The sequence below is a fragment of the Elaeis guineensis genome, chromosome 4 (assembly GCF_000442705.2).
Source record: "Elaeis guineensis isolate ETL-2024a chromosome 4, EG11, whole genome shotgun sequence".
NCBI lineage: Eukaryota > Viridiplantae > Streptophyta > Magnoliopsida > Arecales > Arecaceae > Elaeis > Elaeis guineensis.
Window position 1 is genome coordinate 67,283,508 of NC_025996.2, and position 14,411 is coordinate 67,297,918.

Below are 14,411 nucleotides of genomic sequence, written 5' to 3' on the forward strand. Positions count from 1 at the left end.
TTATCTTTTTGCATTCTTGCATCCAACTTCTACACCTTACATAAATTTTACTCTCCATATTTATCCTGCTCATTGTTAAATAATCCTCATAGTTGTAAGTTAATTTTTAAATTTTTAAAAACCTAATTCACCCCCTCTCTTGGGTTGCATAGCTGGGCAACAAGTGGTATCAGAGCTCGATGCTCTAGTCCTACTTTGATTTAACCATCAAAGAGCTAAAGATCTATAGCAACTCAAGTTGGCACTTCACTAGTCGAGGGATAGTCCACAAACCGACCTTCACTTTTCAATGGGTCAAATTATACCTATTGGAAAGCTTGAATGAAAATTTTTATTCAAGCACTTGACTATGATATGTGGAGTATCATAGTAAATGGACCACACACACCCACTAAAATAATTGATGGTGTGGAATCAATCAAATCCGAAAAAGAATGGGATAAGGTTGATAAGAAGATGGCTCAACTAAATGCTAAAGCCATGAATGTTTTGTATTGTGCTCTAGATGCTAATGAATTCAATCATATTCCAATATGCATATCAACTAAAGAAATATGAGATAGATTAGAAGTAACTCATGAAGGAACTAATCAAGTGAAGGAATCAAAAATTAACATGCTTGTGCATAAATATGAACTTTTTAAAATGGAGCATGATGAATCAATAACTAAAATGTTTACTCATTTTACTGATATTATTAATGATCTAAAAAGTCTTGATAAGTCTTATTCTAACTGTGATCTCATGAGAAAGATTCTTAGATCTTTACCAAGGACTTGGGAGGCCAAAGTAACCGCAATCCAAGAAGCCAAAGATCTGAATATCCTACCCTTGGAGGAGCTTCTAGGATCACTGATGACACATGAGCTAAGCATGAAACAACATCAAGAAGAAGATGTCAAAAAGAAGAGGATAATCGCCCTCAAATCTACTGCTCAACCTGATGAAGAATCCGATGATACAGAAAATGAAGAGCAGGATGAAGAAATAGCCCTCATTGCTAGAAGGTTTAAGAAGTTCTTGAAGAAAAGAAGATAATGAATGAGGAAGAGACCACCTATAAAAGGGAAACATAGCAAAGAGAAGGATAAGGAGCAACCTCTTATTTGTTATGAATGCAAGAAATCGAGACACTTTAAGTCTGAATGCCCACAACTGAAGAAGGGTCCTAAGAAGTACAAGAAGAAGGTCATGATGGCTATATGGAGCGGAAGTGATGAGTCAAGTTTCAAAGAAGAAGACTCAAATGAACAAGCCAACTTGTGCATTATGGCATATGAAAATAAGGTAAATACTGAAACTCTTATTGACTTTACCTTTGAAGAACTTCATGAAGCATTTTATGACCTAATTGATGAACTAAAGAAGCTAGGGGTAAAGAACAAAGAATTAAAATCAAAGAATCAATCTTTACTAAAAGAAAATGAGAGTATTTCAAATGAAAAATCAATCCTGTCTCAAAAAAATCTGAACTTAAAAAATGAGATTGCCAAGTTAAAATCAATGGTTGAAATATTCACTTTAAATTCAAATAAACTTCACATGATACTTGACAATCAAAAGGCCATTTATGATAAAGCCGATCTTGGATATAACCCTTTAAAGAAATAAAAATTTTTAAAAAATATCTTTGTAAACTCATCATACAATAAGTTTTTAAATATAACTTGCTTTAAATGTGGTAGCATAGGATACAAATCCTATTCATATTTTTCTAACAAATCTGAAAATTTTAATGTAAAGAAAATATGGATTCCAAAAGGAATCATTATGATTAATCAAAAAGGACCCAAGAAAACTTGGGTACCTAAAGTCAAAACTTGATTCTTGTGTATAGGTGTGTCTTGCATCCCAAGAAGTAAACCGAAGATGGTATCTTGATAGCGGGTGCTCAAAACATATGACTGGTGATGAATATCAATTCATCACACTTGATGCTAAAAATGGAGGGATGGTCACCTTTGGAGACAATGACAAAGGAAAAATCATCGGTATAGGTAACATTGGTATCACTCCCTTCAAGTATATTAAAAATATTTTATTAGTAAATAATTTAAAACATAATTTATTAAGCATCAGTCAATTTTGTGATAAAGGATACAAAGTCATTTTTGAATCTTCAGTTTGCATTGTAACTAGTCCTATTAATGAAGGCATTAAATTTGTTGGGCATAGACATGATAATATTTATATGATAGATTTGAATGATCTTTTCAAAATAAATATGTAATACCTAGTAGCCTTGAATGCCAAGATTAATGAGACTAGTTGGTTTTGGCATCGTAGGCTTGCACATATTAGCATGCATTCACTCTCAAAATGTATTAAAAAAGAATTGGTTATCGGCTTACCCAAATTGAATTTTGAAAATGATAGAATTTGTGATGCATGCCAAATAGATAAACAAACACGAGTCTCATTCAAATCTAAAAATATTGTTTTAACTTCTAGGCCATTAGAACTATTGCACATGGATTTATTTGGACCCACTAGAACTAGTAGTCTAGGTGAAAAATGATATGATTTTATGATTATTGATGATTTCTCTTGTTTTACATGGGACTTCTTCTTAGCACATGAGGATGAAACTTTTCATGTTTTCTCAAAATTTTATCTAAAAGTCACAAATAAAAAAGATTTTTTAATTTAAAATATTTGAAGTGATCATGGAACCGAATTTGAAAATCAAGATTTTGAAAAGTTTTGTGATGAAAAAGGTATTAACCACAACCTTTCAGCACATAGAACATCCTAATAAAATGGAGTAGTAGAAAGAAAAAATAGAACTCTTGAAGAAATGGCCCGTACCATGCTATATGAAAGCAACCTTCCAAGATATTTTTAGGCGGAAGCAATTAACACGGCATGTTACATATTAAACCGTGCTTTAATTAGACCAATTTTAAAGAAAACTCTTTATGAGCTTTGAAAAGAAAGAAAATCAAATATTGCATATTTTTATATTTTTGGTTGTCAATATTTTGTTTTGAACAATGGTAAAAAAGATTAGAAAAATTTGATGCAAATCCGATGAAGTAATTTTTCTTGGTTACTCCGCTTCTAGCAAAGCTTTTAGAGTTTTCAATAAAAGAACTTGAATAGTAGAGGAGTCAATACATGTTATTTTTGATGAAACTAACGATCTTTCTTCAAGGAAGAATGAAGGTATTGATGATGCAGATTCTCTTATAGAAGGGATGAAGGAGATCGCTCTAAAATACTCAACCATTCAAGATGATGAAGAATATGAAGACAAACAGGATGAGGAAGGTGAAGAACAACAAGAACAACCTCTAGGTACAAATGATCTATCCAAAGAATGGAGGTATAATCACAATCACCCAAGAAACTAATCATTGGTGATCCTACACATGGTGTAAGAACTCGCTCTTCATTTAGAGATGCATTCAATCATTTTGCTTTTATCTTCATATTGAATCTAAAACTATAGATGAAGCTGAAAAAGATTATAATTGGATAAATGCAATGCAAGAAGAACTTAATCAATTTGAAAGAAATAATGTATGGACTTTAGTTTCAAGATCTAAAAATTATTCAATAATTGACACAAAATGGGTATATGGGAATAAATTGGATGAACATGAAAATGTGATAAGAAATAAAGCGAGATTAGTTGTAAAAGTTATAATCAAGAAACAAAATTAATTTTGATGAGACTTTTGCACCTGTTGCTAGATTAGAAGTAATTAGACTTCTACTTGCATATGCTTGCTTTATGAATTTTAAGTTATTCCAAATGGATGTCAAAAGTATTTTTTTAAATGGATATATTGCTGAAGAAGTTTATGTAGAACAACCTCCAGATTTTGAAAATCATACTTTTTCTAATCATGTTTTTAAATTAAACAAAGCATTATATGGTTTGAAACAAGCATCTAGGGCTTGATATGAAAGGCTAAGCAAATTTTTGCTTAATAATGATTTTTCAAGAGAAATGTAGACAACCCTTTTCATTGAAAGAAATCAAAATGATATATTAGTTATACAAATATATGTTGATGATATTATTTTTGGGTCTACTAATAAACTCTTTGTCAAGATTTTGCTAAGCTCATGCAGAGAGAGTTCGAGATGAGCATGATGGGAGAACTTACATTCTTCCTCGACTCCAAATCAAACAAACAAAGAAGAAATCTCCATCACCAAAGCAAGTATACAAGAGAACTACTCAAAAGATTTATAATGGAGAACTCCAAAGTAATTGTACACCCATGAGCCCATCATGTAAGCTTGACAAGGATGAAGGAGGTAAAAATGTAGACTTAAAATTTTATAGAGGCATGATTGATTCTCTATTATATTTAACTACTAGTAGACCAGATATTATGTTTAGTGTTTGTCTTTGTGCTCGCTTTAATCAAATCGAAAGAATCTCACTTGAATGCAGTTAAAGAATCTTAGATATTAAATGTATACAAACTCTAGGACTATGGTATTCTAAGGACTATCAATTGACTTGATAGGATATTCAGATATCGATTTTGCTAGATGTAGATTAGATAGAAAAAGTACTAGTGAAACTAGCCAATTTTTTGGAGTTAACTTAATTCTTGATTTAGCAAGAAGCAAAACTCGTAGCACTGTCTACGCGAGGCCGAATACATTGCAGTCGGAAGTTGTTGTGCTCAAATTTTGGATTAAGCAACAACTTGAAGACTTTGGCATCAAACTCAATGAAACTCCCATAAGATGTGATAACACCAGTGTATAAATCTAACTAAAAATTAATTCAGTATTCTAGATCAAAATATATTAAATTAGGCATCATTTCATAAGAGAATATATCCAAAATAAAGATATAATTCTTGATTATGTTTGTACTAAAAAATAATTGGCTGACATCTTTACCAAGGCCTTAAGTGAAGATAGATTTTGTAAAAGTAGGAGAGAACTAGAATTCTTGATCCATCAGCTTAAGTATCTCTCTGATTCCAAATTCTTAATGCCAAAAATTTATTGAACCAAATCTATTGAGCTCAATTCTCATTTTTCTTAAGAGCTCAAAGCTCAAACTATCATTCACATGATCAATATTGGTAAACATCCTTCTCTCAGAGTTTCAAATTTTTTTGAAATTGTCCCATCATTCTTTTGAATTTTTCTGTGCCATGAGTCGACCCCCAGGGTCGACCCTAGGGTAAACTTGTAATTTTGTCAAAACCCTTCGGAGCCCTCTTCTTATTGGAATTTTTTCTTGAACCGACTTAGCCCTTCGTCTTCTTCTCCCACCGAACCAAAAGCTCTCCATCTCTTCTCCCTCAAACAAAGATTTCTCTCAAATCTCTCCTCCCAATTTTTCACTCTCAAATCACCGTTTAGGAACCAAGTTCCTCTCCTCTTCCTTCTTCATTTGGGGCGGTTCGAGCTTGCCCTAGACTCTACCCGTCTTCTCCAAATCGACACATCATCTCTCCAAAATCTTTGCCTTTCATAGAATCTTTTCTCTCTCCCTCACATTTAGTCTCCAAAGCTCCGTGCAAGTCCTTCTGGTGCAAATGGCTCCAAAATGAAGCTTCCATAGAGGAAAAATCTATTTGTAGGTTGGAAGAGAGTGTGCATAGAAAGAGATTAGCACCGAGCCTTCCTGCTCCAATTTGCTCCAGATCCTGCTTCAGTTCTACTCAATCCCAATCACCCAAGCAAGGTACCTCTCTCTGACGAAAATGGAACCTACAAAAAATATTGATTTAAATTTTTTGAAAAAGAAGGGTTCACTATTGGATCGAAGATTAAGAATCAATGGATGAAAATTTTACTGCTCTTTAAAGAAAAATACTTATGTCGATCTAGTCAGAGAATTTTACTTAAATTTGAGCTATAGTACTGGAACAGTAAAATCTACAGTAAAAGGTATTGATGTTATTCTTGATCCAGTACATTTGGGACAGATACTACATTTGCCTTGAGAAGGCTATACCAATATGGAGCTCCCTATTAAAGAAGAAGGAATTAATGTTATCTTAGGAGAACCTATACTGGAAGTCTAAATAAATTGGAAGCAAAAATTTTTTCTGTTGAGATGAGGCTGTTACATCACTTGGTAACCAAACTGTTTGTCCCTAGGAGTGGTAGACACGACTTCTATCTGTAGGGATATTTTATTATGTACCATGTGATCACCCAAACCGCCCTGAACCTTTCTGCATTGATGTTTGAGGCCATGAGGAGACCTGAACAGGTCCAAGGCTCACTTGCCTTTTGGTATGGTATCACTTTAGTTTTTAGGAGGTTCGAGTCAGTTTTGAGGAGGAGGCAATTGCTAGACTATCTCATTCCGACACCATCAACTGCTACACACTGCATCGCATGGGTTTCTCTAAGACTGATGGCGGTTGGACAAAGGGTGTTGAGGAGAGAGCGGAGGACAGAGCAGAGGAGGAGGGACCATCTTCTCTCTTCATGATCACAGAGCATCCCCAGATATTCAGTTCATATCTGATCACGAGGCTGGTCCTTCAGAGTCTGTGAGGAGGCATGCTTCAGTTCCACAGTCAGAGAGCAGGGTACATCCTTCAGAGTTCAACTTGCAGATGATCAGATTGAGATGATGTCCCAGCGTATAGCCTCCATTCTATCTCAGCAGGTTACCACTTCAGTCTTTGCTAGAGATCGACATCCAGGATGTCTCAGATTAGACTCTGATCCCTCACATTTCTTCTATTTTTCAGATGCTTACTGATCAGTCGGTACGCATTGAGCAGCTTGAGGATGTATTTTGAGATTGACTGACAGAGTATTAGACTTATCAGGGAAGTATTAGCTTTGGCCCATCCCCAGCCGCATGAGGATATCACAGAGGTCTCAGACCTAACTGCAGAGATGCTAGACTTCGAGGAGTTTTAGAGTGGCTTTGACTTCTTGAGGAGAGAGATCAGGGGCTCCAATGAGAATGCTTCTACTCAGTTCAGTGCCCTGATGCAGTCTGTATCGAGAGCCTTGGATCTTTTGGACACCATCAGACTTTACCTTATTGCACAGTCCGTAGCTTCTCAGGCTCTAGGATCCTCTCACCCCTTTACTTGTGCTGGTACCTCTACCTGTGGTCGAGGTAGACGTGGTCGAGGTCGTGCTCGTGGACTTGATCCTACATCTCCTCACCTTATCTCTGATTCTTCAGATTCTGATCCCTCTAGCCATGACATCTCTTAGATCTAGATTAGTTTATCTCCTAGTTTAGGATCTATCTTATAGGCCTTGTATTTGTTGGCTAATTAACTCTTGGATAGTTTCTATCCATAACTTTTGTATTTTGAGTTGACTCATGTGTATTGGGACACCTTTTGTATTCAGTCACTTTTATATATATATATATATATATATATATATGCTTTGACTTTCAATGAATGTCTATGAATGTGATCAATTGAATTGTTTTAATTATGAGATATGAAAAATAACTCATATTAGTGCTGAGAAATACTAGGAATTGCAATATCTTCTAGATGAGCAAATTGATATACCTTTATATTTGCTATGTTGAGGGGGAGTAGAGAAATAAGCAATCAAAGAAGAGGGCTAAAGAAGTAAAGTATGGTATCAAAAAGGGGGAGTAAAGAAAATATGTCCTTTTTATTATCTTTCTTTTCTTTTCTCGATCTTTAAAATTCCTTAAGATCTTAATTGATGCTATCAAAAAGGAGAATAAAAAAATTTATCCTTTCAAGATCCCTTAAAAGGAGAAGTAGAGATCTCAATTGATGCTGTCAAAAAGGGAGAGTAGAGAATCAAAATCGAATTTGAGCAATAAGCAATAAAAAATGAGCAATAAGTAATAAAAAAATTAATAATAAGTAAAATTGTTAAGCAAATGTATCAAAGAATCAAAATCGTCAGCTCTTTTTTATCTAATTTTCAAAGCAAATGAACTTATAAGCAAATTTCAAATTGATCTTCAAACTGCTTATGATGTATTTCGTTCAAATACTTGGCTATGATATTGAAGTGATGTATCTTCATAAATTTGAAATTCATGTTCAATACTTTATATATGCTTTTGCTCAAGTATTTTGTTATCATCAAAAAGGGAGAGATTGTTGCTCCTTGAATTGATTTTGATGATTACAAAGTATTTGAGGGGATTACTAATAATTTTGATTGAAAAAAGATTTATTGTATTTCAGGGGCAAAATCATAATTTTATCAAGTTCTGATTCGGAAGCCTCAAGAGCAAGAGCAGAAGATTTGTAATCTATTGAAAGAATTTTAATATTTTTGGATGTGTATTTTGAAAGAAAATCATGTTTATATATTTGAGTCGACCCCATGAGTCGATCATGACAAAAAAGGCTGAACGACACGCTGAATTTTTTGGCTGGCACACTCTGTGAGTCGACCACATGAGTCGACCCCTGTGTATGAGTCGACCTTATGAGTCGACCTCTGTTGCTGTGTAGGTCAAAATTACAGAACAGTCATTTTCTGTTCTGTGCCACAGAAGTCGACCCCATGAGTCGACTCATGAGCATGAGTCGACCCCTGCGATGAAAAAACTCCATAACGGCTAGTTTTCAACTCGTTTTGGCTGCATTTAATGTCCATTTAATGTGCTCTAACAGCTCTATTTTAGTCCAGATTACTCTCCACCATCATTTAAAGTTATAAAAGGTACTTAAAGGAGGAAATTAATAAGATTTTGAAAAGGTTCTTCAAGCATTCATTTCAACCCTAAGGAAGAGCCCTCTTGAAGTTAAAGAAGTTTTTATTTCAGTTCACCAACCTCTCAAGAGCTCATTCAAGTCTTCAACCACCTTGAAGAAAATCAGAAAAGCTTGCTTCTCTTTGTGTAAAGTGTATTTAAAGCTTTATTCGCTCATTAAAGGAGCTACATCTGTATTTCTGTGTGATTAACTGTTATACTCTATTTTTGAGTTGATTTTTTATTTTGAAAGGGTTCCAAAATATGGAAAGGTTGATCCGAACCTTGAATCGAATTGTATTGGATTGGCTTATATCCGAAAATAAGTGTTCTAGCTTGAAATAGCTAGAGTCAGAGATTCCGATGTTGTATTCGAGTTGAATACGGTTTAGTGGATTCAAATTCTCAAGTAGGAGCTTGGGGAGTGGACGTAGGTGCAAGGTTGGCATCGAACCACTATAAATCTTTTTGTTGTGTTATGCTTATTTGCTCTCCTTTTAAATTTTTTATCTTCTTGCATTCTTGCATCCAATTTCTACACCTTATATAAATTTTACTCTCCACATTTATCCTGCTCATTGTTAAATAATCCTCATAGTTGTAAGTTAATTTTTAAATTTTTAAAAATTCAATTCACCCCCCTCTTGGGTTGCATAGCTGGGCAACAAAATAAATAAAAGCTTTCATTAATTTTTTGAGTCTCTCACACTCTTCGAATGGAGAAATAGAAATCCTAATGCAATAAGTGGGTCTAGTGGATGATGTGGTCTCATCGATGTACGCACCTCACCTAATAGTTATTGGTGATACGTATATCAATACGTGGATAATTCTTTGTCCAGATGTTTCTTCAAGTATGTTGCAGCGACTTGGTCTCTAAGTCCTGTGGTCTCACCTAACAGTTATTGACATATTTCTTAGTTAAGTCCAACTCATCGTTCACCAGTGAGTGCAAAGCCATCATTGGGTCTCTCACCTAATAGTTTTTGAGCCCAACTCCATCTTTATTCTGGGCATCTAATGCTAATAGAGTGGTTATGCCTTTTTGATGCAACCAAATCACTATGACCAGTCGAGAATGATCAATATCGGAAAAGGCACCCACATCTCTACAACGGTGGAAGATCAGTAGACTTAATATTTAGTGAGAAGATTTGGGTTCAGATCTCTTCTAATTAGTCACATACATCTGATATCATGACTAATCTGATTTAGGTCAATATATTTTATGTCTGACCAACCTAGTCGGCATGGGTGAACTCGGATCAACAAGTAATCTAATATAAAACATAATCTCCCAAGATGGCCAAGTAAGTGAAGATGAGTAGGGGTCCCCCGTTGCTTTCCTTAGACACCAATGAATTGGCTAGGTCAGACAACAGAATCAATTAAAGAACCACCATCTAAGACTTGCCTTAAACACCAAATTGGTTGATTAGAATCAATTAGGTTAACCTATAGACCTGAGCTCAGACTGCTGAGTCAAATTCGGTCTTGATTTAATCAATTCACATCACATGTGAATCAATTTGACCAACTACAACTAAATTCAATTTTGAACCCTTTTAACCTAATTCTAACTAACTCTTGATTAGGTTCGATCAATTGCTCAAAATCAAAAAAGGTACTCACCGATCTAATCAATAACTCTAGTTGTAGTTTAGTCTCTAAACCTAATTTGTTCAACCCATACCTGTAGCCCATATTTTATGTATTAAAATTTAGATATTAAATTTATAATTTTAGATCTTATAATTTCAAATATTAATTCTCGATTAAGTACATTATGTACATAGATTTATGTTTAGATCTCAAAGTAATTTCTAATCTAAACTATTTGCATTGTATCTCATACAATTTTGCTGTTTGCATAATTGAGTCGACTCGCCCTGGTACACGAATCAACTTATCATAGTGAGTCGGCATAACACTGAGACAAATAGAAACCTGTAGACCTAGCCTGCACAATTGAGTCGGCTCATCAGCAAATGAACCGACCTACCAGGATTTTGAGTTGACTCCAACAAAAATGAGTTAACCACCAAGCACTCAAGTCGACTCAATTGAGAATTGAGTCAACTCCACAGGCATGCCAGTCATAGTTTCATATTTTCATGTAAATAGAATCTAGGGTTTTGGATCTAAGATTTTGCAGAAATTAAGTTTCAGATCGTGTGTCGAAACATATATCATATATAATATTTAGCGATCTAAAATATATAAAAATATATGCATAATTTGATTAAAATTAAATATATAACATATAATTTTTTATTCACTATTCATCTTCATGAAAAATATTTCAGTCGGCACCCCTACACATCATAAGAGAGAATCCATCGAATAGATAAGAGAGAGACTTTAATCTCTTCATCTTTCTATGATCAGATGGCCATGGTGATTATCCCAATTCAATTACTAAGCTACTAAGAGATTAATCTAACATATCACATATGTAATCAATTAAAATCAGATCTAATTATCTTTCATATGTCAAACATATGAACAATAATATTGAACCTATGCATGTAAGAAAAAAATTTCAGCAATCATACTAGATCCAAATTAAATCTTAATTAATATATTTAGATCTAAAATCAATTTCAGATCTGAATAATTCATGATTTATTTCAGATTTGAAATAATTTTAGATCCAAAATAATCCTGTAATCATATTACAGCATGCAGAAAAAATAGATCTAACATTAATCGATGTTCTATATCGTTCTAGGACAATCGTTCAGCATAATAGATTATACCAGGACAACCTTATTTTAGAATGATGTTGATCATCTTACTAACCTTCAGATCTGATTTCTGCAAATCAGATTTTGGATATGAGGGATTTTCATGTTTGTATCAGAACATATGCTCTTATACCACTGTTAGAAGATGGCTACGATTTTGTACGTGTAGTTTAAATTTTTTTTGAATATTATACAGTAGAAGTAAATAAATTAAAATATTTTAATTTACACATGTATGATATCTGATCTAAAAATCATAGTCAGGATCTTGACATGAACATGCTACCATGATCTAAAATCTGAAAAGAAAACAAACGTTAGCAAAATCAAAACGAAGATCAGATCTCCATACCTTTGGATCTACGGATGTCCGAAATTCTGATCATAGCCGTGCATGCGCTCGGCCTCTGCTGATATCCACACAGAGATGTCTGATCAGAGTATCAAGATTATTGATGTCTAGCATCTTACAGATCTCGATCCTCAGTCTTGGATCTACATCTCTTTTTCTAGATCTCGAAGAAGGAGATCGCTGTGCAAACTCTTTTGCACAGATCCATTAGATCTGAATCAGATCATCAAGAAGAGAAGAAGAATCCTTCTTCTTCTCTTCTTCTCTCTCTTTTTCTCTCTTAGATCTGATCTCTATCAAATGTAGGCGTTGCGATGTAAGGAAGAAAGGAGGAAGAAAAGAGTTGGGCGTTGAGAAGAAGTTGATGTCCTAAAGAAGTTGCCCACACCTCTCTCGCCAAAAACCTTACACCCCCAATATTTTGTCACACAAAATCATGATTTCCTTACATCTCATATCAGATAAGATTTGATTTAAATAAGATCTTATCTATATCTGGAAAGAGAGGAGAAGGGGCGGCAATGAAGTAGAAAAAATCTCACGCTACTACCTAGCGCACGCCCATCTTTTCTTCAGAGTTTTTGTCACACAAAAAAAAAATCCCATGCCCATTCTAATTAGATTAGAATGTTTTCTTGATAAGACATCTATTCAAATCATATTTGGATAGTTGTCTTAAAGAGAGAGAGTCCCAGAAGGATGTTGGCACCCCTCTTCTCTTCAAGCACGTAAGAAAATAAGGGATGCATTTCAACACGTGCCCTACCCTTCTTGGTGTGAAATCTAGAAAGAGAGTCTTAGGGAACCTAAGCTCTCTAAGTTATCATTCATCTGGCTCAAGTTGGGTCTTAATCGGGTTCAAATCGAGTCCGAATCAAGTCAAATTCGAAAGGCTGTCAAGCTTGATCCAATCAAGCTTGAAATTCAAATCTGATTTGGATAATTGAACCCAATTAATATTAAATTAAATTAATTAATTAAATTAAATTTATTTAAATTAATTAAGACTTAATTCATAATTTAATCAGCCTCAATAAAATTATAATATTTATAATTAAGTTTCTTTGCTAACAATTAGCAGCTGCCAAAACTGTAACGATTATAAATTAGCAGTTTCTAAATTCAAACTATCAATCCTATTGATAATTCAAATATGATCCAATCCATTGATCAAATCATGCTCTTTTTGTGTATGACCTCTTAGGTTCTATTCTATCTGATAGTGAGACATACCGTGATCTCCATTACTGTATCATCGAAACTCTTTTCGATGGGCTAGAATGATTCCAACTCACCTTAACAAGGATCGTTGATCCGAAAATGATCTTAATGAGTTCTCATGATCCACCAGTAATACCTAGCACATGTAGTAATAACCCAGTAGAACAGAAAAGATGAACCCTTAGGTGTAGTTATCGTATGATGCAATCCCTCTATCGTGAGTCCCGACTTGATGGAGGTTATGGAGAACTCGTCAAACTCCATCGTTAGTCATATACTAGATTGGCTCAACTCGAGTTCATCTGTGAATTTCATGAAAACTCTTTTTTAGCATTCACACTTACTCTGGTTGAGATTTTTTGAATTCAGTCTCGTAAATTGCATAGGACTTCTCCTTTTCTATTAAGGTCGATAGATTCCATCTAGGTGCATCTACTTCAAACAGCGAACCTAAACCTACAATAGCCAACATACACAGTAAGGATCCGAATGACTAGGGATAAGAGAACGTACAGTCAAACTAAGTAGCCTCGCTGCGAATAGCCAACACACCGTAGGTCAAAGACCAGTCACACCACTGCAACATCAAAAAATTACTGATGCGTGAGTAGACATTCAAGTGATTTCTCATGTTGGTCACACTCAGTACAAGTTATTCTCTATTAACCACTTACACTCTCACCTCAGTGTCTCTACACCACAGACGAGACTCATCTATCCTAAAGGAAGGTGATCCGTACATCATCTTAAATGGATTGATCACTGTCCTCTATAACGATCCTTCGATCGGGAGTATTTAGAAATTAACCACTAATGATGTATGTCTCAAATTTCAACACCTTGAGAATACACAAAATCATATTTGTTAATTTTTTGGACAAATCATGACATATAAGACATGTTTGGTTATAAAAATTGCCCATCAAGTGCAAAACATGCCCTAGAGAAAGATATGTGTTAGCCAAGATTGGCTTCTAGGGCACACATCTAACGTTACGGTCTCACTGATCTATACACACCTCATCTAACAGTTATTGGTGAGCATAGATCAATGAGTGGACAATATCTTGTCTATTGCTTCACTAAGCAAGATGCAGTGGATTTGGTCTCTAGGTCCTGTGTCTCACCTAACAGTTACTGATATATTTCTTAGTTAAGTCAGATCCACTGTTCACCAATGGTACAAAACTATCATTGGATCCCTCACCTAAAATTATTGGACCCAACCCCATCTTTACTCTGGGACATCTAGTGCCAATAGAGTGATTGTATCTTTTTGATGCAATCGAACCACTGTAACCAGTCGAGAACCATCAGCGTCAGGAAAGTACTCGTATCTTTGTAATAGTGGAAGACCACTAGACTTAATATTTAGTGAGAAGATTTAGGTTCAGATCTCTTCTAAGTCAGCACATCTGATGTCTGACTGATCAAG